Here is a 27,038-nt window from a genome sequence, read left to right as displayed (position 1 = left end):
TCATCCTTTCTCCTAGGAGCAGAGAACTTCTGTGCGTTCAGCGTATAGACTGTTGTTTTTCATGGCAAGAGGGATGGAGGACTCCCTGCAAGAATGTACTTCCTCCACTGCGGGGAAAATTCTCTGGGTTTTGTGATAAATCAAGGCTCCGGGTCGGTCAAGAAAAGGTTGAAGTAAATGAGTCCCTTTCTCTTGCATCGCATAGTTCTGACCTACAAATCAGCTTCCCGAATGGAAACTGACAAATAAAAACAGCTTTCATGAGCCTTCTCGATGCAACAGCCATTTTGTCCAAGATTTTATTTGGAGGAAAGAGAAAGAACCAAATTTTCTTGGCCCAGAACTGCCACTGGGGGAAACCATCTTTTGCTTTCTTTTTTTATTTTTTTCTCTTTCCAAGTTTGATATTCATTACCTTGGGCAGGGAGGGAGGTGGGGAGTGTGTGGAAAGATGTATTTGGTGATTCCAAACAAGTGAAGTGTTTCTGTGACTGCGAATGGTGGAGATGACAGTATGGTTTGGGGGAGCAGCCTGTGCAGAAAGCAGACCTGGGAAGCTCCCTTGCCTGGAGGGCTCCCAGGTCTCGTTCCCTCCCCCCATTAACTCCATCAACCAGAATCATGACCATGTCCATCACAGCACTGGACATAAGCTCCCATCCTGCAGTGGGGATGGATGCTGAGCACAGACCCGGTGTTGTGTCTCTAGCGCTGTCATCACGGGCATAAAACTTCGAGATCACTACCCACCTCATTCTTTGGCAGGTATTGTCAAGATGTGGCCTTGGAGGGATGGTTCTTATGGGTAAAGACGTCAACCATCTTAAAGGAACAAGATTAGCTGAACACAGGAACATTCACTCTGCTTTCCAGAGTTCTTTGGTTCTTCTTCTGTTCATGTCTTAAATTTGTAGGAGGCCATTGGTTTGCATGAGCTCTTGTACTGGGTCCAAGAGACCCATAATTTGAGGTCATTCATGTGCAATGAGGTGGATTTGCTTAGGAAGACCCATGTGTATCAAGAGGCTGGTTTTGGTCCATTGCAGCTACCAAGCTTTAGTCAGTGTGAACCAACAGCTCATTTAGACAGGGAAGAGGACTGTAACCAGAGTGCTTTTTGCCCTGCTTCTATTTGCCTTTTGCTTTTAAAATTCATTTATTTATTTTCAATATGACAGGCAGACTCAAAGAAAGGGGACACACACACACACACACACACACACACACGCAAAGAGTGAGCGAGCAAGAAAGAGAGAGCTCTCCCATCCACAAGTTCACTCCCCAAATGGCCACAATGGCCAGAGCCAAGCCAATCCAAAGCCTGGAGCCAGGAGCTTCTTTGTGATTTCTCAAATGGGTACAGAGGCCCAGGACCTTGAATCATCCTCTATTGCTTCCCTAGGCCACAAGCAGGTTGCTGACTGGAAGTGGAACAGCCTGGACATGAACTGGTGGGATGACGGCATTGCAGATGCAGGATCAGCCTGCTATGCCACCAAGACAGCCCCTGCTTGCTGCCTTTGTACGTGCTGCCTGACCCTGTGGTGGGTGACAGGTCTCTGACCCTTCTCTGGTCCTAAGCGTTGCCCAGTTCACACAGTGGGTTTTGCTTTGGTGTTCCTCACATCAACTCAGTTAAATCAATTGGAATAAGGTTTCCATCAGATGCTTCTCTTCTCCAGTCTTTTATCTTTCCCCTTCTTCCATCTCTTTCTCTTTCTCTCCTTCCTCCCTTCCTTCCTTGACTCAATTCCGTCCTCCCTTCTCGCCCACTTCCTTCTTCCTCTCCTTTCCTTTTAGACCTTTCCTGTCCCCATTTCCCAACATGAGACCTCTTTGCTTGAACCTCAGGGCCAGCACCTAGAGGTCCTCACCACCCTTCCTGTCCAATGACTTGGCTGTGATCTTAGAGCCCTCCTGGGCAGGTGGACTCCCCTGTCCATGCGTGTCCCCATCCAGTCTGACCCACTTTTGCCTCAAGTTTTTCTTGTTGTCTGGGCCCAGACTTCTCTCTCTTCCTGGTACACCTTCAATTAGCTGGATGAAAGCAAATCCACGGCTTTAGAGCCCAAAATAGCTGCAGATAAGGTGAGCCTTCCTCCACCATTGCCATTCATTGCCCTCACTGGGCACCAAACCAACAGGGCTGCCCATCTTGGACTTGAACCTTCCTCCCTGGGAATGAAATAAACTTCTCTTTCTTTCACAAGCCAGCTGTCTGGAGCATTTTGTTACAAACAGTTGAAAAAGACCATTGGTAAGCACCCAGGCACTCCCAGAGGATGGGGTGGTGCACGCTTTTTCTCTGCTGTGTGCCTTCACTCTGGCCTGGCACCTGGGAAACAGTGAAAGCTCCCTCAGCATCTGATGGATCACTCAGTCATATTGATCACGTAGTGACTCATGGCAAGCTGTGAGTCAGTGCAGCAAATTTCTGCATCTGCTAACTCCTCTGAAAACTGGGAGACCAGAATCGTTGGGGTGATCGTATGGCTCACAAGGCACTCTGCGCTTAGGAGGAGTCCCATAACAACAGCTTATTTTTGGTCTATACTACAAGGCCTAGGTGTCTTCTGAGGACTCAACATTGTGTATAAGCTGCAAAGGTTACACGCATTCGGGGAATTGCAGGGAGTCCAATGGTATCCTCCTGTGTGTGAAAATGTACTTAATGCAAGTCAAAGCTAAAAAGACTGGGTCAAAAGGCCCTTAATAATTGCCCAGAAAGAAAATTCCATGCAGGTTGGCTTGCAAAACGAGGACCCTGTGTTCCTCAGCTCTGCCTCAGCATCACCAGGCTTTTTTTACACTAGGCTGGGACACACAGACACAAAGAAACAGTGGGCTGGTTATCTTAGAGTTGTCACAGAAAACTTGAAAAAAAAAAAAAAAAACAGACGGAATAAATGGGAAACAGGATGCGAAAGCCAGGAGTTTCCACTAGAATAGGGATTGGACAATATGGGCTAAGTCTAGCCCACCACCTGCTTCTGCAGGCAAAGACCAGGCTAAACCTGGGGGCCCAGATCTTCATCCAGGTCCCTCCTTTGAGTAGCAGACACCCAAGCCCTTGGGCCATCTTCCACTGCCTTTCCGGGCACATTAGCAGGAAGCTGGGTCACAAGTGGAGCAGCCAGGACTCACACTAACACCCAGGTATACAGATGTCACTGGTAGTGGTTTAACATGCTGAATCACAAGACCAGCCCCGATGACTACTGGAAAATTGAGACACCATGCAGCCTTGCAGAGCCTAAGATAGTATGACACAGCCTTTCATGAAAACAGTTTTCTGACCCTGGATGGGAGGAAATGGGCTCAGAATCCCCACGTTTACCATTATGTAACAGGTAGTCACACACACTGTAGCAGGGCAGGTGAGATAGGGAATTATACCTCCACATCTGTGATCGTTACAAGTCAGCACGGGAAAGTATGAACACCTGAACATGTGTGTGCAGTATGGACATGTGCATGTATATGTATATGATCATGTGCATGTGTGCATGTGTGTGTGTGTGTGTGTGTGCCTATGTTAATCTTGCATTGACTCAGTACCCTGGCTCAGGCTGGCCAATGCATTCTGAACAAACATCTCTCATTCACAAAAATTTCTTTGGAGGCTCTCAAGGTCTTAAAAGCACAGCTGTTTCTCCACTCAGTAATTTCTAACGAGTATCCGAGGCCTCCATGCACCCCAATTCACCTATTCCCAGACCCTTTTTGCAGCCGAGTGGCAGGACCTGTAACTCAGCTGCCAACCTGACCTTGAGCTCACAGAGCTTGCCTTTCAGACTCTGCAGGCCTCTCGGGGCTTTTAGGAAAACAGTTGGCCAACACAGAGAGGGCCAGTGCCCTGGGCAGCCACTTCCTGGCCAGGCTGTACCCTTCACATGAAGCTAGGTCTACAGGGAATCACACCCGCGCCCCCGCCCCAAAGCACCTTCCCTCTCCAGGGCCCCATCACCATAAAGCAGGCAGGAATGTTGGAGAAGGCAACGATGGAGGAATGCAGAATAAAAGAGCAAAGCAGTTGCAGAAGGCAAGCTTGGAGCAACCAGCCACCCTCAGCTTTTACTGTACTGAACTTGAACTGAGGCTGATGCTAACGCCGCCGTGGAGAGCTGTTCTGGGCACTATTTGTAGTCTTTTGTGCCACTCTGGCTGAGGGTGAGATTTCTTAGCGACCTCAAAGGGAAGGTGTTTGAAATCCTGACCCCCTCCTTGTGGCACGATACCCTGTTATTTGATGCCCTGTTTCAGCTCCCTAGAGACTCTTTGCCATACTTAACTGCTGACGTGGCAAGTCCTCCCCTATAAATCCAACTCTCTTGGCCATCAGCAAAGCCACTCACTGACTAAAGTCCCTCCTTCTCCTTAAAAAAAAAAGGCAGATTTCCTGACCAAATCTGTTTGGGATTTAAAGGAAAAGTCCTTTTTCTTTTTCTTAAAAAAAGGTTTGTTTATTTTTATTTGAAGGGCAGGTTTACATAGAGGAGAAAGAGAAACTTTCATCCACTGGTTCACTCCCCAAATGGCTACAGTGGCTGGAGATGAGTCAACCCAAAACAGAAGCTTCCTCCTGGTCTCCCACGTGGGTGCAGGTCCAAAGCCGTCCTCTACTGCTTTCCCAGGGCACAAGCAGGGAGCCGGATGGGAAGTGGAGCAGCTGGGACAAGAACCGATGTCCATATGGGATCCTGGTGGCAACTGTAGGTGCATGATTAGCTTGTTGCACCACCATGCGGGCCTCTAAGTTCTTTATCCTTTTCAAAATTCACTTATTTATTTGGGGAGAGAGAGAATTCAAGAGAGATACCTATCTCCTGTTCAATGGTTCATTCCCCAATTGTCCACAACGATCGCAGCCAGGTCAGGCTCAAACCAGAAGCCAGGAACTCCAGCCTGGTCTCCCTTGTGGGTAACAGGAGCCTGAGGACACGGACCACCTTCTATCACATTTTCAGGTACATTAGCAGGAGTTGGATCAGAAGCAGAGCCGTTGGGACCCAGACTGGTTGCTCCCATATGAATGTCAGCATTATACGTGACTATGCCACGATGGAAATCACTAAATGGTAGTTGGTAGCATAATCACCTCCAGGCTCAAAATGAACTGCTGGCCAAAGAATTCATCTTTTTTATATTGGCTCCCAAGAACTCTCCATGTGTTGAGGACACCGGTTAACCATCAGGAATATCTGGCCAGGATCTACTTTTTGAAGTAACATTTAACTCTGCTTATGAGATTGATAATCAAAACTATTGATGGTTTAACCTTCAGTCTCTAACTTTGGTGTTATGTTTAGAAAAGGTCTTTCAAACACCGAAATTATATGAGTACTTCTACAATTTCTTCTATTACTTAGCAGGCTTAATTTTTTGACATTTTATCTCTTTATGTCATCTGGATTTTATTTTGATATTTGGATTAAAACTAAAAAAACTTACCTAATTTTTACCAGATAAGTAAGTAGTGTTCCTTATATTTTACAGTGCTTATTTTCCCTGTTTTTATGAAATGGCCAACTTATCACTTGTTAAATAATTATATAGACTTGCCTCCTGTTTCTGAATTTCATGCGCAGTGCCTAAATCCAACCTGCTTCATTGCTTCATTTTGCATTGGCAGATGCCTGTTTTAATACCAACATTCTACATATTGACATATAATAATTAAAAATTCTCATCACTTATCCCAATGTTGTTTTCAATAGTTTGCTAGTTCTTAGTCTGCTAATTAATTTCTTCTTTTAAAAATCGTATTTGCAAATAAGATTTACAGAGAGAGAGAGAGAGAGAGATCTTCCACTAATTCATTGCCCAGCTGGGGTTGGGCCAGGCCAAAGTCAGGAGCCACTTGAACCAGCCTTCTGGTATGGGACTCAACAAGCAACTTAACTTGCTCTACCACAGTGCTGGCTTCACTCCCGTGGACACTGACCCTTCTTTCCTGGAGCTGGAGTTGGGTGATGTTCATTCGCACTTAGCATTTGCTGAGGATAACGGACACAGTGCCCAGGGCTTCCCCACAGAAGCCCCGCTGTACATTACCACTTGCTCACCTCCTTTGATGGGCACTCAATAAAGCTGATATGCTTTTTCAATTTCTAAATATAGACCAGCAGCATAGCGGCCCTGAGGGGCAAAGCAGCTCCCGAGACTCCGCATTCCATGTGGAGCTGTGTCTGGGTCCCAACTGTTCTGCTGCGGATGCAGCTCTCTGGGAAAGCAGCAGCAGACAGCCTATATCCTTGGGCCCCTGCACACATGTAGGGGGAATGTGAGTGAAGCTTCTTGCTCCTGGCTTTAACTTGGTCCAGCCCTGGTGATTGCAACCATTTGGGGAGTGAAGCGGTGCATGGGAGATCTCTCTTTGTATGGGTGTTTGTCTCTCTCTTCTCCTGTAACTCTGACTTCTAAATAAGTAAATGCTAAACACTCAGAGGTTTTCTAGTTGAAGAAATATAATGGTGACTCTTCTGTGTCTGCTTGGCCCGGTTGTTCTGGATTCTAGGACTCAGTTGCTCAGTGACTCTCTAGTGCAGATGTGGAAGGTGTTGTTAGCTCTGAGCAACACTCAGACGAACAACAGACCGCACATAGAGCTGATCAGCTTCCACGATGTGTCTCTCCCTCACTTGGTAGAAGAAAGAACAAAGAAGCGGTCAAGGTTTCCTCAACAAGGAAATCAGCCTCAGGACCAGAGCAGCACCCCCTGCTTGGATTGCCATACTGCCAGGCTGCCCTGCACATTTCAGAACTGTGCAGCCAATTCTTTAAAATAAAGCCTTGATCTCTCTCTCTCTCTCTCTCACGGGTGCTCTGTCTCACTCTCACTCTCATCTGTCTTACTACAGACACATCAATCTGTGTGACCACTTAGCAGTTTATTTTTTTAAGCAATGTTTTTATATGAAAGGCAAAGTTACAGAGAGAGAGAAAGGGAAAGTGAGAGAGAGTCTGCCTGTTGGTTCACTCTGCCGAATGACTGACAGGGCCAGAGCTGGGCCGATCTGAAGCCAGGAGCTTCTGGGCCAAGCTGGGCCAATCTGAAGCCAGGAACTTCTGGGCCAAGCTGGGCCAATCTGAAGCCAGGAGCTTCTGGGCCAATCTGGGCCAGTCTGAAGCCAGGAGCTGCTTTCAGTTCCCAATCAGGGCAGGGTTTTATAGATGGTCAGATGTGGCAGGTGCCAAAAGGCAGACACCCATGCCTCTCCTGCACTCTCAGAGGTAGGCCTTTCCCGAAATGGAGGTGAAGCATGAACATTTATGGAGGCAGTGTGTAACTGTGGAGAAGCTCTTTCTGTGTCAGTTAGCGAGCAGCTTGGCAGAGACGACACTCAGCTATCTTTTCTGTATGCAAATGCAGTGTGTTTCCTGAAGAGCCAGTTCAAAAGGATCAGTCCAGGAAGGGGAAGTGGGGGAGGCACTGGCACACAGCACAATGGCTCATTGGGCTAATCCTCACCCTGTAAGTGTCGGCATCCCACGTGGGCACCTGCTCATGTCCTGGCTGCTCCACTTCCCATCCAGCTCCCTTTTTATGGCCTGGGAAAGCAGTAGAGGATGGCCCAAAGGTTGGGACCCTGCACCCATGTGGGAGACCCATTTTGGCTTCATATCAGCTCAGCTATGGCTGTCACGGTCATTTGCAGAGTGAACCAGAGGATGGAAGAGCTTTTTCTCTATCTCATCTTCTCTCTGTAAAATCTGCCTTTCCAATAAAAATAATTAATCTTCAAAAAAATAATTCTGGCAGGAAACTGGAGTGATGCTCTCAGAACTCCGGAGCTTTGAGAGGAGAACTGAAGTCTCTCCAGGGTTGCTGCTGCTGGAGCGTGTGGTCCGCTGCTGAGCCTGACGTGGACCTGGCCCCTCCGTGGATATTCTGATCCCCTGTAATTCTCTAATGTGTGCCTCAGAATGTCTTGGACTTGGTTTTATTTTCTTAAGCCAGGAAAGGACCTCCTTATGTTTCCATTCACTTTATTTTAATAGCATTTCCTCCCATTTTAATGATTTCTTTTCTGGAGCTATTTCTAAAATGTGAAGGAACTGTGGTATAGCATTGGGAAGGAGCCGGGAGTCTGTGGCCTATTTTCTCTGACTGGTTTTACATAAGAAACTGCGGCCTGCCAATTGTCAGGCAAGAAAAATCGAGACGAGGGGACCACGGTCTCAGAGGTCCCTAATCTCCCTCTTACCCACAAAGCCCAGCCCGGAGTGTTTGGCTGCTTTTTGGGATGCTGCATATGGACACTTGAGTTTCCCAAACACAAGACTGCTCACAGTGACAGGAGAGCAACGCATGCAATTTAAGGATGTGAAGCTGCTCTCCGAGCCCACAGGCACAAGTACTCCTGTGGTACGTGTCTCCATGTGCTTTGTGGTGCTGTCTCAGAAGGCCCCACACCGAGTCATGTTCACACAGGTGCACATGCTCCAAAGTCAAGGGCAAGGTGGAGCATCTGGCAAGGCCCTTCTTGCTATGTTGCATGGTATACCTCCCAGGGCCAAGTCACTTCTCAAAGATTCTTAACAAGTTGATGTCAGCTGTGAGGAAAGGTCTTTCTTTCTTTCTTTCTTTCTTTCTTTCTTTCTTTCTTTCTTTCTTTCTCAAGAGACCAGCTGTAATAGCCTCTTGCGTATTCTTTTATTTTAAAAAATAATTTATTTTATGATATTATCCCATAGACTGGGATTTCACCTCCCCAAGTCCCCTCCACACACTAATTTCTGCAATATTATTACAGTAGTATGGTCCTTTAGAAACAGATGTAAGTTCATCATTCTGCTTTGGAAGTGTATCCTGACACTGTAGGTGTGGACACTGGCAGAGAGTCCAGCAGCCTATTGTCAAGGTAGATTTAAAAGTCTCATTGGGAGTCCATCTTTGATGTAGAAGTAGAAATGCATACTGGATTGTGTCTTCATATCTCGATATGTTAGTCTCTATTATACAGTTTCTCTAGCTCCTCTATTACAGGCAAGTTTACAGAGAGAGAGAGAGAGAGAGAGAGAGAGAGAGAGAGAGAGAGAGAGAGGGATCTTGTATTTTGCATGAAAGTTGCATGATATCAGAGAGAACATATTATATTTACCCTTTTTGGACTTGGCCTATTTCACTGAGCATAATGCTCTGTAGTTGAGACCATTTTGTTGCAAATTGTAGAATTTCCCAACAATATTCTCAGAAATAGAAAACATGATACAAAAGTTCATCTGGAAATGCAAGAGACCATGAATAGCCAAAGCTATCCTGAAGAATAAAACTCAAGCTGCAGAAATCACAATTCCAGACCTCAAGACATACTACGGAGCGGTGGTCATCAACACAGTCTGGTGCTGGTACAGAAACAGAGAAGAAAAATGAACAGAATAGAAACCCAAGAACGGAGCCCACACATGTATAGCCAACTAATCTTCCATAAGAGAACTGAAAATAATTCAGGGGAAAAGACTGATTTCTTTAACAAATGCTCTTGGGACAATTGGATAGCAGCCTGCAGAATAAGTTGCAAGACCCTCACCTGCCACCTTATACAAAAATCAGCTCCAAATGGACCAAGGACCTAAATCTGTACCTGGATACCATCAAACTATTAGAGGAAAACATAGGAAGCATTCTCCAAAAATGTAGGAATTGGGAAGGACTTCTTAGAAAAGTCACCAAAAGCACAGGCAATCAGAACCAAAATAAACAAATGGGACTACATCAAACTAAAGAAGCCTCTGCACAGCAAAGGAAATGATCAACCAAGTGCAGAAGCAATCAATAGATTGGGAGAAAACCTTTGCACAATGCACAACCAATAGGAGATTAATATCCAGGATTTACAAGAGCTTCAGAAATTCGATGACGGCAAAACCAACAAACCTACAAAGAAATTGGTGAAGGAAATGAACATTTTTCAAATGAACAACTTCAAATGGCCATGAAATTTCAACAAGAGGAGCCACCAGCACTGTAACACAGCAAGCCAAGACGCTGTAGCATCAGCATCCCATATGAGTACTGGTTCTAAGAAGTCCTGGCTGCTCTGCTTCTGGTCTAGCTCCCTGTTGATTCACCTTTGGAGAACAGTGAAGGAGGGTTGTATTGCTTGGGACCCTGCATTCATGCAGGAGCACAGATGGAGTTCCTGGCTCTGGGTTCCTGGCTTTGTCATGTCCCAGCCTTGGCCACTGCAGCTGGAAATCTCTCTTCCTCTTTCTCTGCAACTATGACTTTCAAATACATAAATAAATATAGAAAAGATAATTTCAACATGGAGTTCTAAGGAAGCAAGCTTTTAACCAAGCATCTGGCTGCATCACTTTGCAGTGGAGTTTTGCAGGTGCACGGAGCACCAGGCAGCTTTTATTTATTTACTTATTTTAATTTTTGTTATCTACTTTCTCTTTTACAGGCAGAGAGAGAGAGAGAGAGTGCGCTTTCATTTACTGATTCATTCCCCAAATGTTCACAATTGCCAGGGCTGAGCAAAGTCAAAACTGGGCACTCAGAACTCCACGCTGGTCTTCTGTGTGGCAGGCAATGATCCCAGCGTGTAAGCCATCACCTGTTGCTTGCCAGGGTGTTCATCAACAGGAAGTCGAATCAGAGGTAGAGCAACAGGAACTCGAACTGCTGTGCAAAATGCCTGGCACTCCAAACTGAGTTTAAGGTCCTAATAATACAGTCTTGAAATTCTCCATAAACAAGTGGCCCTGAAATTTATGGAGGCAGGTCCCTGTACAACGGACTCAATCGGCTAATCTTCTACATCCAAGTGTCAGGATCCTGAATGGGCCCTGGTTTGTGTCCCAACTGCTCCACTTCGCATCTACCCTCCAGCTTGTAGCCTGGGAAAGCTGGAGAGGATGGCCCAAAGTTTGGAGAGCCTGCACCTGCATAGGAGACCTGGAAGAAGTTCCTGGTTCCTGGCTCCAGAGAAGTTCAGCTCTGACCATTGTGGCCATTTGGAGAGTGAACCAACAGAGAGAAGATTTTTCTCTCTGTCTCCTTCTATCTGTAAATCTGCCTTTCCAATGAAAATAAATCTTAAGAAAAAGAAAAAAAATGAGGGAGTCAACACTTGACTGTCTTGCTCTTTGGCGCACCTGGAAGATGGCATACACACAGCACTGCTGAACCCATGGCGACTGAATTCATGAGTTATACTAGGAAGAGCCGATGTGTGTGTTGGTCAAGACAAGTTGCAGCCAAGAGCAACTGCAAAATACATAGCTGTAATTAAGGCGGATTCTGGCAAAGGAAAACATGGTCACTGCCTCAGGCTGGGTTCTCCAGGAGAAGCCGAGGACAGGAGGCCTCTGAGGACAGCCTCTGCCCGGGACAAGCTGCCAGAGTCCCAGGGGCCATCTTGGCCCATGTGCATGGGCACTGGTATTTTCCCCAGTCCAGGGTAAGCTTCCCCGGTGCAGTTGTCAGACGCAGGCTGTCCCAGGGAGGTGACCTGAGTGAGCCATGGGCCAGTGACCCTCCCTGTCTCCACAGTGGGTCTCAGTGGGCTGGCTTTGACTACCTGAACACTTGACAATGTCTTTAAGTGGGTGCTGATGGTCAGGATGAGGGAGACAACATCCAGCATGTGGCGTCCAGGGCCGCATCCAGGAATGACTAAACGCACACATCAACCACAAGAGATTTGGAGACCTTGGCCTCTCTAATGCAGAACCCAGGCCAGCCAAGAGCTGGGCTGACGGCAAGCACCACTCCCAGGAGCTGGGAAAAATAAGCCCTACAGACCAGAAAAAGTCTTTGGAAGAGCAGCCCAACAGACTCCGTGTGATGGCCTTATTTTCTCATGTTCGGGAAGCAACTTTTCTAAGAACTTAGTGGTGGTGGGGGCGGGGGTGGGTGGGTGGATTATTTCTAACGGGCATTGCAGCATATGCTACAGCCCCGGGCATTGCAAAAAGGAAAATAGCAGGTGCTTCCCTGCCAATCTCCCTCTTGCTCAACAGGGATGCTTCCTGGTCTTAGTGACCCACCTGGTAATCTCATTTCTCGAGCCCAGCCCTGAGGGGAGTGACAGGGGATGCATTTGCTCATGGGAACCCTTAAAAGGGACACATTCATGCTGTGATTGGTGGTTTGGTTGAGCCCACTCATCCATCCTTATGACTTCTTGGTGGATCTGATGTGATGAGCAGCTCTGGATCAGGTTGCTTAGCAACACAGTGTTGGTCCTTGGACTTGACCAGGGTCTGGTAGTGCCTCAGGAGTTATTTTCCACTGGAGTATAAGCTCTGTCTTCAGATGTCCTAGAGGCTCAGGGACTAAGTCATCATTCTTCTGTTAGGGCTGGTCTTCCATCCCACACAGAATCTTTCCCCACACAGAAGCTTCTACACCACAAAGTCTGCCACGTGATATGGTCAAGTGGCAGGGCCATTGCCTTACACCTCACTTCACTCTGAGCTGACAGCTCTTGGTGTCTTCTGATGTCATAGATTGAATTGTGTCCCTTTAAAAGATGTACCTAGGGCCCAGCATTGTGGCATAGTGCGTAAAGCCACCACCTGTGGCACTGGCACTTTATATGGGTGCTGGTTCAAGTCCCAGCTGCTCCACTTCCAATCTAGCTCCCTGCTGGTGTGCTTGGGAAAGCAGTGGAAGATAGACCAAGGGTTTGGGGCCTCTGCACCCACATGGGAGACACAGAAGCTGCTCCTGGCTCAGAACCTGGCCCTGCCCTGGCCACTCCAGCCATTTGGAAAGTGGAGCAGTGAATGAAAGATCTCACCCTCCATTTCTTTCTTTCTTTCTATCTTTCTTTCTTTCTTTCTTTCTTTCTTTCTTTCTTTCTTTCTTTCTTTCTTTCTTTCTTTCTTTCTTTCTTTCTTTCTTTCTTTCTTTCTTTCTTTCTCTAATATTGCCTTTCAAATTAGTTAATGAATTAGTTCATGAAAGTGAGAACATTCATTGACTGTTTTAATCCAGTCAGTGTGTGGCCTCTAGGAGGTGCTAGACCTGCTCTTCAGGCTGGGCGTGGAGCTTTGTTTACAAAACTTGCACACAATGCCTTCTTAGTGTTGGCAGCTCTAAGAAGCAGTAAAGAGGAGCCTAGTGCGGTAACCTTGCTGCTAACATCCTCGCCTTGCATGCTCCAGGATCCCATATGAGTGCTGGTTCTAATCCCGGCGGCCCCACTTCCCATCCTTTCCATCCCTGCCTGTGGCCTGGGAAAGCAGTCGAGGACGGCCCAAAGCCTTGGGACCCTGCACCTGCATGGGAGACCTGAAAGAGGCTCCTGGCTCCTGGTTCCTGGCTTCTTATTGGCTCAGTTCCAGCCTTTGCAGCCACTTGGGGAGTGAATCAACGGATGGAAGATCTTCCTCTCGGTCTCTCCTCTCTGTATATCTGACTTTCCAATAAAAATAAATAAATATTTTTCAAAAAATAAGCAATAAACTGCTCTCATCTTTGAGAGATGTCTTGGCATGCTCATCCGTTCGATTACTAGAATTTTCATTGATGTGGTGGCCCCCGCTCATCCTCGAGTCTATCATGCCTCTTGTGGAATGCACGGGTCTTCCATCATTTTGTTCTGCTCCGTCAGCCCTGATGAGAAGGGAGCCCTCAGTAAAATGTTGGGCAGATGTCTTCCCAGTCAGTCTAGGTCTTCCTAGAATACCTTGTCACAGAAGTGTACATGAATGTTGTTGTCAGTTCCATGAGAACGTGGAAGACTGTCCACGATACACTGCTCCTCTGCCTTCGCCGAAAGCCCACTTCTGGCGCAGGAGCTGCACCTGGGCTCACAGCTTGTTTGGGAATCCATCTCCTTCTTTGGGAGAACAACTAGTGCATTAAATGGGGAATCGTGCAAGGATTACAATTCCTGTGTTTGTAAGTTTTTAAGGGCTATTCTCCCTTGAGCTTTCCCCTAAAGGTATATTCTTCATTCTCATTTATCCTACTCACTGGGGGAAGGGCAGTTTCTGACACTTGAATTGGCTTTTCCCTGCTTTTACATTTCTTAGTTCCAGTGAACCAATGTGAGTGCTGTGCCAATTACCCACTCTGTGCAGTCTGAGTGGGTCTGTACCAGGTGGACTTGTATGAACCCAGTCCAGGTCAGAACTCTGTTACATGGTCTCCATATCCCCCATTCTATTGACTTGTGGGAGGAAATTATCAGTAGCTTGGCTCATTGCCCAGTGAACCTCAATGTACTTGGGCATTCCTGTTTACCTGGTATGCAGGTATTCGAGCAGAGTTACGGATCCCTTTGAAGAAGGGCCTGGAATTTGTTGTCTTTGCTTGCTGTGATGTTGCAGTCTTCATCCTACTGGCCCGGCCCTTCTGCAGCGGATGCACTATGGGCAGGCTCAAGTCTGTAAGCTCACCTTGTCTCAGGAAGGCTTCCCTTGGGCTTGAGTTCACCTCTCCCCTGGGTCTGCTGATTTATTGGTTGGGCTGTGGCCCTCCCTTTGGCTGCCTGCCTTTCTGGCACAAGGGATGTTGCATTCTATTATACAAGCCCCCCAACCCCTGCCCAGTCAAGTTCTCCTTGACAACAATAGATCCTAGAACATACTCACCTGGACTCCATTGTGCAGGACAGGGGGCAGGGAGGCGGGGGAGGGAACCCTCCTTCCTGCTGTTGCTAAGGAGGCTAGTCCTGAGGCTGTGTTCACTAGGGTCAGCCTTGGCCTGCAGAGGAGGGACATCCTCCCGCTAAACTTTGCAGGTCTGTTCTGGGAGCCTTTTATGCCCTTTCCTCCTTCACACGCTGTGGCACTTTGGGTGTTTTACTTCCCTTAGTGTGGACTAGCATTCTTCTTGGTTTCTCATGGCGCACTAGCTCCGCCTCTGGAGATGTGATGTATCAGGCTGCGATCTAACTACTACTGTGTTCTATACAACATAATGATTATGCAATAATTACAACAAATAATGATAAGATTTAAAATAATATAATGTTACCTATAACACTTCTTAGAACTAGCTAAAAATAATGCTTTTACTTTTTAAATATTTGTTTTGCTTATCTGAAACAATTAGAGAGAGAGAGATGGGGAGAAAGATGGAGTGAGGCATCTTCCATCCTCTGGCTAACTCCCCAGATGGCTGCAACAGCCAGGGCTGAGCCAGGGTGAAGCCAGGAGCCAGGAGCTTGTTCTGGATTTCCCACGTGGGTACAGGGGTCCAAGCACTTGGGCCATCCTCTATTGCTTTCCCAGGCACATTAGCAGGCACCTGGGTCAGATGTGAAGCAGCCAGGATTTGACCCAGCACATAAATGGGATGAATAGGTTGCCAGTGCCGTGGGTGGTGGTTTTAGTAGTCATGTCCCAATGCTGGTGCCTGATGATTATTATTTATGATTTGTATGTAGTACAATGTGTAAAAATTATATGGTATGAAATTAAATACAGTATACTTATATATCTTATTTTGTGACATGTAATTATATGTATCATACATTATGTTGTACTCCATTGTGAAAATTGGCAGAAACAATAGTTGTAGAAGCTGTGTAAATATGCTACACAGAATTATGTATGTCATGTGATTATGTATTTGAGATCAGGTTGTATCTCCAATAGTACACATGATGTGCCATTGACTCTTGCGAATGGCTATTTAGTTGTTCAGAGTCCACGGTCTCTAAGCTCTTAGCTACAGCAATGAATACCCACCACTTAGCGTGTCATTCATTAGGTGACACTGTTGGGTGTGAATAGCACTGAGGCTATCCGTGCAAACTAAGGTGGACGTGACGCCACTTAGGCAGCAGACTGATGGGCAAATGTGGCTGCACGTGCGGCCCAGGCAGCCTGCTGCTGCTCAGGGTTGTTATGCGGCACAAGGCTGTCCTTGACTAGACGCCAGAGTGACCAGAAACTGCATTTAACCTTGTCCAAGTCCATAGGAGCTTCAGAAAGTGTTCCCCCAGTTTCCACAAATCTGGGACTGGATTTTGGCAGGAAAACAGCTCATTCCCTTACTCCAGGCAAAGCCCGTGCCAGGCAGCTGAAGAGAACACATTTCTGCACATTTTTCCAACACCCGCGTGGGCTCCAATATTGGCAGCACACAGCTGGGTCATGGCAAGACTCATCTGGCAAGCCATGAAGCACAAACTCTCCCCAAATCCAGGGTAACACATGATTTTATGGTCCCCAGGAGTCCCGACCACGGAATCATTGATCCTCCACGTGCAAGGGGGCAGAAGAGGGCCCCAACAGACACGGCTAACAGCCTCACCCAGGCATCTCACGTTAGGGGTCAAGAGGCTAGAGCTTGTAGTTTGCTTTATTTTTAACATCTTTGTGTCTGATCTCACATTTTGCCCAGACAAATCATCAAGTTGGACTGTGTTCCCTCCGTGCCTCTCTGGCTGGAAGCTGGAAAGAACGGGCAGGCGCTAGCCCAGAATGCAAGTCAGTCCAAGTGCAGATACAGGGTTGCTGATAACAACATGCGCTCTGGCATGGCTGGGCACAGCTCTCTGGGACAAGGGAAAGATGTAGTCATCCTAAACCCACAGATGGGCCTGAGCTCCAACCTGGTTCACACAATTTGTGCAGTTTTGCCAGAGAGTAAAACTTGGGTAATTTCAATGATTGGGGTATAGGTTTGGATCTAATAAGGTGACAGCAGTGTGACCGCCATCTCCCTAGAGGTGACAATCTGCCTTGACCTCTGATTCCCATTTCTGCATGCAGGGAATGAGGCAGCAGCCCCTGCCCACTGTAGCAGAAGCTAGTGTAACTTTGGAACCTCACACCTTTGAAGGCACTTGTGCGTCAGCCATCTGACCTGGCACTTGCTGGGTTCCCTGCCTGTAGCTTACTTTGACCAGCAGCTTATATAAATAGCTGGAACAAACATCGTGCCTGCCTAGTGCCCTCTCCCACCAAGCTCCATCTCCTAACAGACCCAAGAAACTAAAATACCCTGTTAGGCTGCAAATCAAACCTCTGTGGGATTGACTGGTTTCATGATCAATTTCCTTGCAGTTACTGAGCACTTTTGTAGAAGTTACTATTTTAAAATTATGTATATATTTTTATTTGAAAGGCAGATTTATAGGAACTAGGAGAGAGAGAGAGAGAGAGAGAGAAAGAGAGAGAGAGAGAGAGCGCACCCATCCACTGGCTCAATCCCCAAATGGCTACAGTGGCCAGAGTTGAGCCAGTCTGAAGTCAGGAGACAGAAGCCTCCTCCAGGTCTCCCACGTGATTGCAAGGGCCCAAGGACATGAACCACCTTTCATTGCCTTCACAGGTCACAGGCAGGGAGCTGGATTGGAAGTGGAGCAGCCAGCTGGGACTCATACTGGTGCCTATATAGGATGCTGGTGCTGCAGGCTGAGGCTTAGCCTGCTAGGTCACAGTGCTGGCACTGGGACTTGCCATATCTTTTTTTTTTTTTTTTAACGTGTCAGTATTTTTTTTTTAAGATTTATTTTATTTATCTATTAGGAAGAGTGACACAGGGAAAAACAGAGATATTCCATTCACTGAATCACTCCCTAAAAATTTCCGTATTGTTCAGCGCTGGGCCAGGCCAAAGCCAGAAGCCAGAAGCTCCATCCGGGTCTCCCACATGAGTGGCCGTGACCCAGGCTTTTGGACCATTGTCCGATGCTTTCCAGGTGCGTTAGCAGAGAACTAAATTGCAAACAGAACAGCTGGACTTGAACTGGAGCACCGGTGTGGGATGTTGGATTTGTATGTAGCGGCTTAAGCCATGTGCCACAAGGCCAGCCTGGGGATTTGTTGTTTGAAATAGTCTTCCCTTCTTCTCGGCTGAAAGCCAAGCTCACCGGCCTTCAACTCCACACCTGTGCCTTTCTAGATGTTTGTTGCTTTACTGTGAACAGGGCCCTGTGGGCGAAAGGCTGGAAGGGTCTTCATCTTGTTCATTTCCCTCGGTTGGACTGGAGAGAGGCAGCCGAGGGGGTTCAAGGCAGTTCATTGTTGAATTGTGGGGCAATCTTTGTAGCCCTGCCCACAGTGTACACAATGGTGCATTTTAGAGATAGGAAACTAATAAGGAAAAGATGAATAAATCAGAAGAGATAACATCAGTGCCCGCAGCTTGATCAGAGCAAAGAGGGGAGGCGAACAGGAGTGTTCTGGGAAACCCCAGAGAGGAGGCCCGCTGGGGATCTGAAGGCCCCGGGGCATGACATGATAAAAGAATCTTTCAGGGTGGGCTGGTTCACTTTTCCTGTGCTTAATTCCTTTTATTGGTTTCTTTTTCAACTCTACAGGGAGTACACTCTTGTTCCATGGGAAATGGCTTTGGAGCTGTGGGGCTTTAACTCGCAAGGAACAAAGGAACTCATGAACCTGGCTTTGGCTGGGGTGACGGTTAGGGGTTCTCCTTTACTTCCAATTCATCCTTACCCGGGATCTGAAGTTCTCCCTCCTGCTGAGTTCTTCTGACACTCCTGAGCCACCAAGCCCCCTTTCCCTTTCCCGAGCTCACGGAGCAGCGTCCCCCAGCCTCGCTGCTTTGCGGCAGGCTCCTGAGTCAGGCCTCTGGGCACAGGTAAGGAGGCTTACTCTCCCCCACGCAGAGGCAGGTGACGAGTTCACAACACTAGCAGTGCCGTGTGTGTGTGTGTGTGGCAAATGGGAGACAAAAACGGGCAGAACACAGAAGAAAAACAGAATTTTTTTTTCCCTGCAGGGACTTGCCTAGTTAGTGAGATAGAACAGATGACCACACTGAAGCATATAAACAGAGCAAAGCTGAAATGGGGAAATAAGAAAATTAGCAACGACAACAAGAATTGACTGGTTATTGATTGCCAGGCAAGCTTTATCAGACATCTTATTCACTCTACGACCATGCAAGTGGGGACCAACAGCCAAAGCTCTGAGTGTGAAGTGACTTGCCAAAGAGCATAGACATTGCATAGTGGAACAACCTGATCTGGGACCTGCACCTATAAACACTGTCCCATCCTTAGTGTAAGAGCAGCAGCATCTGTGAGCAGGTACCAGGCGGGCAGAACATGACCTGAGCTAAGCTTGGAGGATACACAGAGCCCAAAGAACCAGGGGATGGGCATCTCAGGAGCTGGGCAATGGGATGGCATGAGCGCAAACATGAGAACAGCAAAGCACCATTAAGGGTGCAGTCTGGGCTGCGGCCAGAGCAGGAAGACATAAGACTTCACGTGGCAGATAGCCGGCTCCCAGCCACAGAGACGTTGTTGGCTATGGAGTCCTGCTCTGGAGGCACCCAAGCCTGGTGGATGCCCATGCTGGGCTGAGCAGGTGCCTGGGGGATGAATCAGTCTGAAATGGCCCGGTTTACTTTGAGTTTTGGCTTAGCTCTCCTGTCTGAGATTCCTTCTCTAGCATAGTAATCTTCCTTGTGTTCCCTCTGTGAGCCACAGCACTGACATCATGACTCAGAAAGGTCAGACGGAGAGACATCCGGGGCTCCAAGACTGCCAGCAAGGCTGGGGACGGATCTGATGGCAAAAAGCCCAAAGTTTCCCTCGAGGCTTTGCTCTGGGTGTCTGGGAGCTTGATTTTGCTGCCAGAACTAGGGAGAGGAGTCAGTTTGGGGGAGGATGACCTCAGCTGTGGATAATTTGAGGCTGAAATGACTTCGGGACGCCAAGTGCAGCAGGACAGTCAGCAGCTTGGGATGCAGGGAGAGGTCACACTCGCCGTTTTCCTTCTCTTTATTTCCAAGAAGCCCCATCCTAATTCTGAACCATTTGCCTTTCCCGTTCTGTTAAAGATGGCTACCAGATTTTTCTAGAATCATCCAGATACTTCCACAACCGCGACACACTTCAAGTCCTGCCTGCACAGCCCCAACTCCATCACAAGGACCGTCAAACTGCGCCCTCAGGAGACAGGACTGCTAGTGTTTGCCAGCAGCTTCAGACTCCCTGGGTATTCTAGGAAGTTGCCCATAACGGCCGCAAGGTGCACAGAAGGGACTCCGGCAGGGCACTGTCACAGCAGCAGTGGCTGCCAAATGTGAGCAGACATCTATGATGACAGGCTCCCTCCACAGACAGGATGGTGTGTGTGTGTGGCTGGTTGGACATGTGAATCCTGTCAGGGCCAGTGAAGTCACTCAGAAAACACAGCCGCAGTGTGTGATTGCACAGGCTGGTGCTGGCCCAGGGGCTGTAACTGGGGCCCCAGGCAGCAGGAGCTGTGAACATACTCACTGAAGTGTGGGCTCTGTCAGAAACACTTCATGCTTTCTGCCTATAGTCCTGCAGGGGTCAGAGGTCTCTGTGAAAGTCTGGTAGTCCCAAGACACCATGTGTTCCAGAATTACCCACCGTCCTCTCTGGTGTGGAGGAGGTAGGGATTCCACCTCCAGAAATGAGTTAGAAAAATCTAATGTCAACAAAAATTGTAAGTGGCCCTCGTTGGGACTGGGCCCTTGCACTGAGACCCAACAAACAAGACTAAACCAAACTGGAGTCGCTCATGCTAGATGTCACACCATGAAAATGAAAACTGTAGGGAAGCAAGTGGATCATCCAACTTTAGACCAGTTATTCCTGCAAACAGGAGATTGCAGCCCACCTCAGTGCTCATCATAAAGAAGCACCCTCCAATGAGACCTTTCCAGAAAGGTGACCGGAAGTAACCTGAGCTAACCAGCCAGCTATGTTCCTGCTATGTCGCTGCCTTGCCCTCCGAAGTAGCTCCTGTTCTGTTGTATAGGGAGGAGCTGCTACTTTCATGGGTATTGAATTTAGGCCAGTTCCATTAGAACTGTCTTCACTGTAGCTTTGTTTTTTTTGATGGCAGGTAGGTTTTACGAGACCAGCACTGAGGGCAAGCATTGAGCAAATGGAGGCCACTTGGCTGCCTTGGCTCCTTGGTTCCTTGGGTCACAGTGGCCTCAGAGCCCAGCCCACTGAACCCTCTCCTTCCCAGGGTCCATTCTTGGAATCCAGGAAGGTCTCGTACCTTGTGCTTGCAGGAACAGAAAAGACGACATTAACCAAGACTCTGGAACCAAGGCCCCTTAACAAATTCTTCCCTGAACAATCAGGAAGTTAGATTCATCAGAGGTTGTGTTCACTTGAAGAAACACAACTTTGGGTTCTTGGGGGAACAGGGACCATACTACACTCCCTTCTCCCAGGGTTGCCATCCGACCCCGTCAGCTTCCTTCTCAAGAGTGGCGCCCCTGTTTTCTGGGAAGCGAGCTTTGAGACCATGTGCCAAGGCTGGCAGGGGTCTGGCCCTCTGCCTGCTTGTCTTCTCATCTATGAAATCAGAGTGTAGAATGGTGACCTCTGCTGTTCTCCCAAGCTCTCAAGCCACGTTATCACCCAGAACCTCCTTGGGAAAGCCTTACCTGCTGCGGGATTTACTTAATTCCCAAACCTGGTAGTGGTGACTGAAGCTGGAATTCTCTGTCAATCAACTAAGTGCCATGTAAGTAAAAAGATTAAAGCATGGTGCTTTTTAAAAAGTCTTTCAAGAAACTATTATAAGGAAATAATCCAAAGTGCCAATTAGATATATTTGCTATAATATTATTTAGAGAAGCACTGGATTAGATGCAATTTAATATCCAAAGTAGAGCAATGATTAAATCTGGTTCCATTGGAAATATTACACAGCTATTAAAGATTGTGTTTTTAGAGAATATTTATAAGGAAAGAATTCATAATATGTTATATGTTTATAGTAATCCTTATTTTTAGAGGAAAAAGTCTGTAATTCACTATAAACTTCCAGAAACTGAAAAATGAAGAAAATTCTAGAAATAGAAATCACAGATGATTTTTTTAAAAACTCAGATTTAAATTTTTTTTCTCTAATGCATAGATAGATACTCAGAAAATAAATAACAGGTCAAAAATAAGTCAATAGAACTTGTGCTCTGAGAAGACATGGCATGGCAGATTTCTCCTTAGTTTTTGCTGAGACAGTGGAATTCTCTGCACACTGCTTGGAAAGCAAACACTGAGAGGCTCTGGAAGAAGGAATGAAGAAAACAGACCAGTTAGGGCTATGCAGACTCAAGGCATAGCAGGGCGGTGGCTTCCTGCGTTCACTCTTAACTTTTCCTGTATCCTCATCCTAGAGCAATTCAGACACCAGTAGGCACAGGTACAGGAGAGTCCCAGCAAATGTCCACTTCTCCTAGCTGGAGGACCAGGGAAGGGCAGATGAGCAAGGCAGAGCTCTCTGACACAATCCCTGCTCTACTGAGCCAAATACCACAGGAACAACTTTGGCCCTGCCCACAGTCAGAGGCCCCAGACCTCTCTGCTGAAGGTGGAATGATCTCCAGTCTTCCACATGGGCGGTGTCGGGAGAGCCAGGGCGGCCAGCTGGGACATCCTTCCATGCACAGCCTCCTGCTCCCCTTCCCTGCCCACACACATTCCATTGGCCGCAGTGTCATGGGGATGTCGTGTCCAGGGCTTGGCCTTCTCCCTCCACCAGGGGGTGCTCCTGTCCTGTCCCCACTGTCACAGAAACCCTCCAAGACCAAAGGCTGAAATAATTATGCGGTCTCATACGCATTGCCTAAAATACCCACGTTCCAATCAATACTCATGCATCGTACTCAGAACCGGGGAAATTACAATTAGAATGAAAAAAAAGGAAAGAGGATTTACATTTCTAAGATGAAGGCGATACTAGAATTCTCTGAAAAAGCTTTTAAAGTGGCCATGACAAAAACACTCTAATAGCCATTTAAAAACACTCTTGAAGCAAACATATGTATTAAAGGTCTCAGAAAATAGATAGAAAAGTTAGGCAAAAGAGAAAATAAAAGAGAAGACCAAAAAAAAAGCCAAATAAAAATTTAGAACTGAATCAGTACAATGGCCTTAAATTTTAAGTTCAGTTAGTCAGTCAGCAGATTAGGAACAAAATGAAAGGGGGTAAGGGGAAAAAACCCAGCAAAGTTAAAGATGAAATAATACAAATTTCCCTTGATAAGCCACAGAAATAAATTTTTTTTTTTTTTTTTTTTTAAAGTTAGCTGTGGCTCAGGCTCATAGACCTACAGATGTATTCTCAAGATCTGTTATCGGAGTCATCAGAGTTTCAAAGGACCAAAACAAACTAACAAGGAAATATTATTTCAAGAAAATATTAACCAAAATTTCCCCCAACTGGGCAAGAGACCTAAGTAGATTTATATGTTAAGGCATAAATCTATCATTCATTTATTTATTATTTTTTTGCTTACTGGTGGATCAGTCTTTCATTTGATTTCTTGCATCCCATAGGATCAAGAAGCTGAGCAAGTTCCAAAGCTGTAAAACTCAGTGAAATCCCCCAGGACCTGCGTGACCTCTACCTCGGGTGCTGGCACCCCATCTGGGTACCAGTTTGAGCCCTGATCGCTCCACGTCTGCTCCAGCTGCCTGCTGATGGCCAGGGAAGGCAGTGGAAGACGGCCCGTGTCTTTGAGACCTGAGCCCTGATCGCTCCACGTCTGCTCCAGCTGCCTGCTGATGGCCAGGGAAGGCAGTGGAAGACGGCCCGTGTCTTTGAGACCTGAGCCCTGATCGCTCCACGTCTGCTCCAGCTGCCTGCTGATGGCCAGGGAAGGCAGTGGAAGATGGCCCGTGTCTTTGAGACTCTGCATCCACATGGGAGACCTGAAGAGGCTTTTGGGTTTCCAGCTTCAGATCAGCCCATTTCTGGCTACTGTGGTCATTTGGAGAGTGAACCAGTGGATAGAAGACCACTCTGTGTCTCTGTAAATCTTTTAAGTAAAATAAGTAAATGTTTAAAAAAAAAAAAGAGCCCCATATCAATGAAGTGTTGAATATGCTCAAAGACCCCACGTGAAAGTGAAAGTAAGAAAAAGAAAACACTAAATGAGAAAAAAAAAAGAATTCTTAGATGTACCTGTTAACATCTAAAAATTACACTAAATGCAAATGCTCTAAATTCACCAAACCACAGATATAGATGGGCATATTAGATTAAGAATGATTACATAGACTAACTAAAATACACTTCAACTATAATAGCAGAGGCAGAATGAAACCAAAATAATGGAAAATAGATTATGTGACCATTAATCAAGGAAAACCAAAAGTATTGTGTTAATATCAAAGTAAACTTTAAGGCAAAGAAAATTACCAGCCATAGTAACATTACAGAAACATGAAACTGGACTATATATATTTTTTTGGTCATAAAACAAGTATCAATTTTTTTTGAGATTTCAACTCATAATGCATTTCTAACTGCCATGGAATCAAATTATAAGTTAGTAACCAAAAAATAATAAGGATATCTCCACACAGTTGAAAACTAAGCAATACATTTTTAAATAATCCCTGACCTAAAAAAAAATCAGAAAGAAATTCAAAATCCATTGAACTGGATGGAAATAAAAATGAAACATAAGGAAATCTGAGGGTTATTTCTAAAATCTGGGTACTCAGGAAAATTTGTATCAGTCAGTTTAACTAGAAAAGACGAAAAAACAAATTAGTAATTCAAACTCACACTTTTAGGAATAGAAAAAGAACACCAAAATAAGCACAAAACAATAAAAAGAAGTAGTGATGAGTATCAATAAATAAAATTAAAAATAGAAAAGTCAATGAAGGAAAAAAGTTGGTTCAATTAAAAGATAAATAAAAATGACAACCTGTTTGAATACTGAAAAAACATACAAATGAATAATTTCAGATATGGTGTGGATTATTGCTACAGATGAATCTACAGATATCAAAAGAATAATGACGTGATACTAAAATAAACTCACTTGACATTTTAGATGAAATGGAATTAATTTTATTCAGAGGTACATATCACCACAATCTACCTGACATAAATCATTTGTATAGTCCAGTAAGTATGGAGAGAATTAAATTTTTAAAACACCAAAACCCTAAAAGCTCAGATAGTTTCATTGGAGAATTTCTTTAAAAAAAAAAAGAGAGAGATTGCTTCTTTGAAAGATGGAGTTACAGATAGAGATATGAGAGAGAGAGAGAGAGAGAGACCTTTGTTCTGCTGGTTCACTCCCCAGGTGACTAGGTCAGACCAAAGCCAGGAGCTTCATCCAGGTCTCCCATGTGGATGCAGGGGGGCCAAGCTTTTTGACCATCCTCTGCTGCTTTCCCATGTACAATAGCAGGGAGTTGGGTCAGAAGTGGAACAGCCAGGACTCCAGCTAGAGCCTATATGAGATGCCAGAGCTGCAGGTGACAACCCAACCCTCTGTGCCACAGTGCCAGCCTCTTTGTTGAAGAATTCTACCACACTCTATAGCTAGAGCTGGAATTCTTCAACTTGATGAAAAGCATCCACAGACACCCTACAGCTAATAATACATTTAACAATGAATTCTTTCCTACTGGGGTCAGGAAAAAGACAAGTCTCGTTTAACACAGTACAAGAAGTTCTGTCCAGTGTAACAACCAGGAAAATGAAACAAACGGTTTACAGGAAAGAGGTTATTTGTAGGTGATATGATGGCTTATCTAGAATCTATGAAGTCTTTAATATTAGCAATTCAATAAGGTCACAGAATGTAACATCAGCATAGAAAAATTGTATTTCTATAGACTAGTTAAGAACACGTTGTCATCATAATTTAAAATGCAATGATGCAATTATAATTTCAAAAAATATGGGGCCCGGCGGCGTGGCCTAGCGGCTAAAGTCCTCGCCTTGAAAGCCCCGGGATCCCATATGGGCGCCGGTTCTGATCCTGGCAGCTCCACTTCCCATCCAGCTCCCTGCCTGTGGCCTGGGAAAGCAGTTGAGGATGGCCCAATGCATTGGGACCCTGCACCCGTGTGGGAGACCCGGAAGAGGTTCCTGGTTCCCGGCTTCGGATCGGTGCGCATCGGCCCGTTGCGGCTCACTTGGGGAGTGAATCATCGGACGAAAGATCTTCCTCTCTGTCTCTTCTCCTCTCTGTGTATATCTGGCTGTAATAAAATGAATAAATCTAAAAAAAAATATGAAGTATTTCAGAGTAAATATAACAGAAAATGCAGGACTTGCATGTTCAAAACTACAAATCTGCAACCAAGAAATAGAAGTTCTACTGTGCTCACAGACTGGAAGACACAACATTATCACAATGTTCATTTCCCCCAAATGATCTATACGTTGTTAGAGACTGAGGAAAACTCCCAGAGACACCCCAATGCCAATCCTTGGCCTATGTTGCTATTGTTTGATACAGCGAAAATGATGGAAGCCAAGGAGTTTGAAATGGAAAGATTGTTCCTGAGTTATTCTGGGGACCCAAAGCCTAATTCCAGACAGTCTTATAAGAACCGCAGAGAGATTTGTCACAGGAAGGGAAGTAGGACAATGGGACAGTGGGAGCTGCAGATTGGAATGATGTTCGGTGTCCAGGAAGGAGGAATCAGAAACCAAGAAACGCGGACAGCCACTGGAAGAGCAAGAAGGGCCCTCCTGAGAGCCCACGAAAGAAACCAGCCCAGTTGGTAACCTTGACTTTCTCGCTATCAGGCCGAGTGTAGACCTTTATCAGACATAAGTGAATACACTCATTTTGTTTACGGCTACTAAATTTGTGCTAAATTTTAGAGCATCAGGAAGGCTAACACATGTTTAATGAAATTCTTACCAAAATTTAGAAAGACGTGCGATCGTTCTAAATTTAGATGCAAATTTACAGGAAGAAGAAAAGAATATGAAACAGCTTTAGTAATTTTAGAGAAAAACAGTATATGTAAAATGTAATACTGTCCCTTCTATCCCCACCCTGGTTAGGGTTTTTAACATGAAGGGGTGTTGAATTTTGTTGAAGGCTTTTTCTGCATCTATTGATACTATTATATGGTTTTTGTTTTTCAGTTTTTGGATGTGATGTATCACATTTATGGATTTTCTTATGTTGAACCATCCCTGCATTCCCTGGATGAAACCTACTTGGTCTGGGTGGATGATCTGTCTGATGTTTTTTTGTATAGCAATATATGAAAAACCCAATGCCAGCATCATACTAAATGGAGAAAAACTGGATCCCTTCCCACTGAGATCTGGAACAAGACAAGGCTGCCCACTATCACCACTGCTATTCAATATAGTCCTAGAGGTAC

The sequence above is a fragment of the Ochotona princeps genome, chromosome 1 (assembly GCF_030435755.1).
Source record: "Ochotona princeps isolate mOchPri1 chromosome 1, mOchPri1.hap1, whole genome shotgun sequence".
Taxonomy (NCBI): domain Eukaryota; kingdom Metazoa; phylum Chordata; class Mammalia; order Lagomorpha; family Ochotonidae; genus Ochotona; species Ochotona princeps.
Note: the sequence above shows the minus strand (reverse complement) of the source record.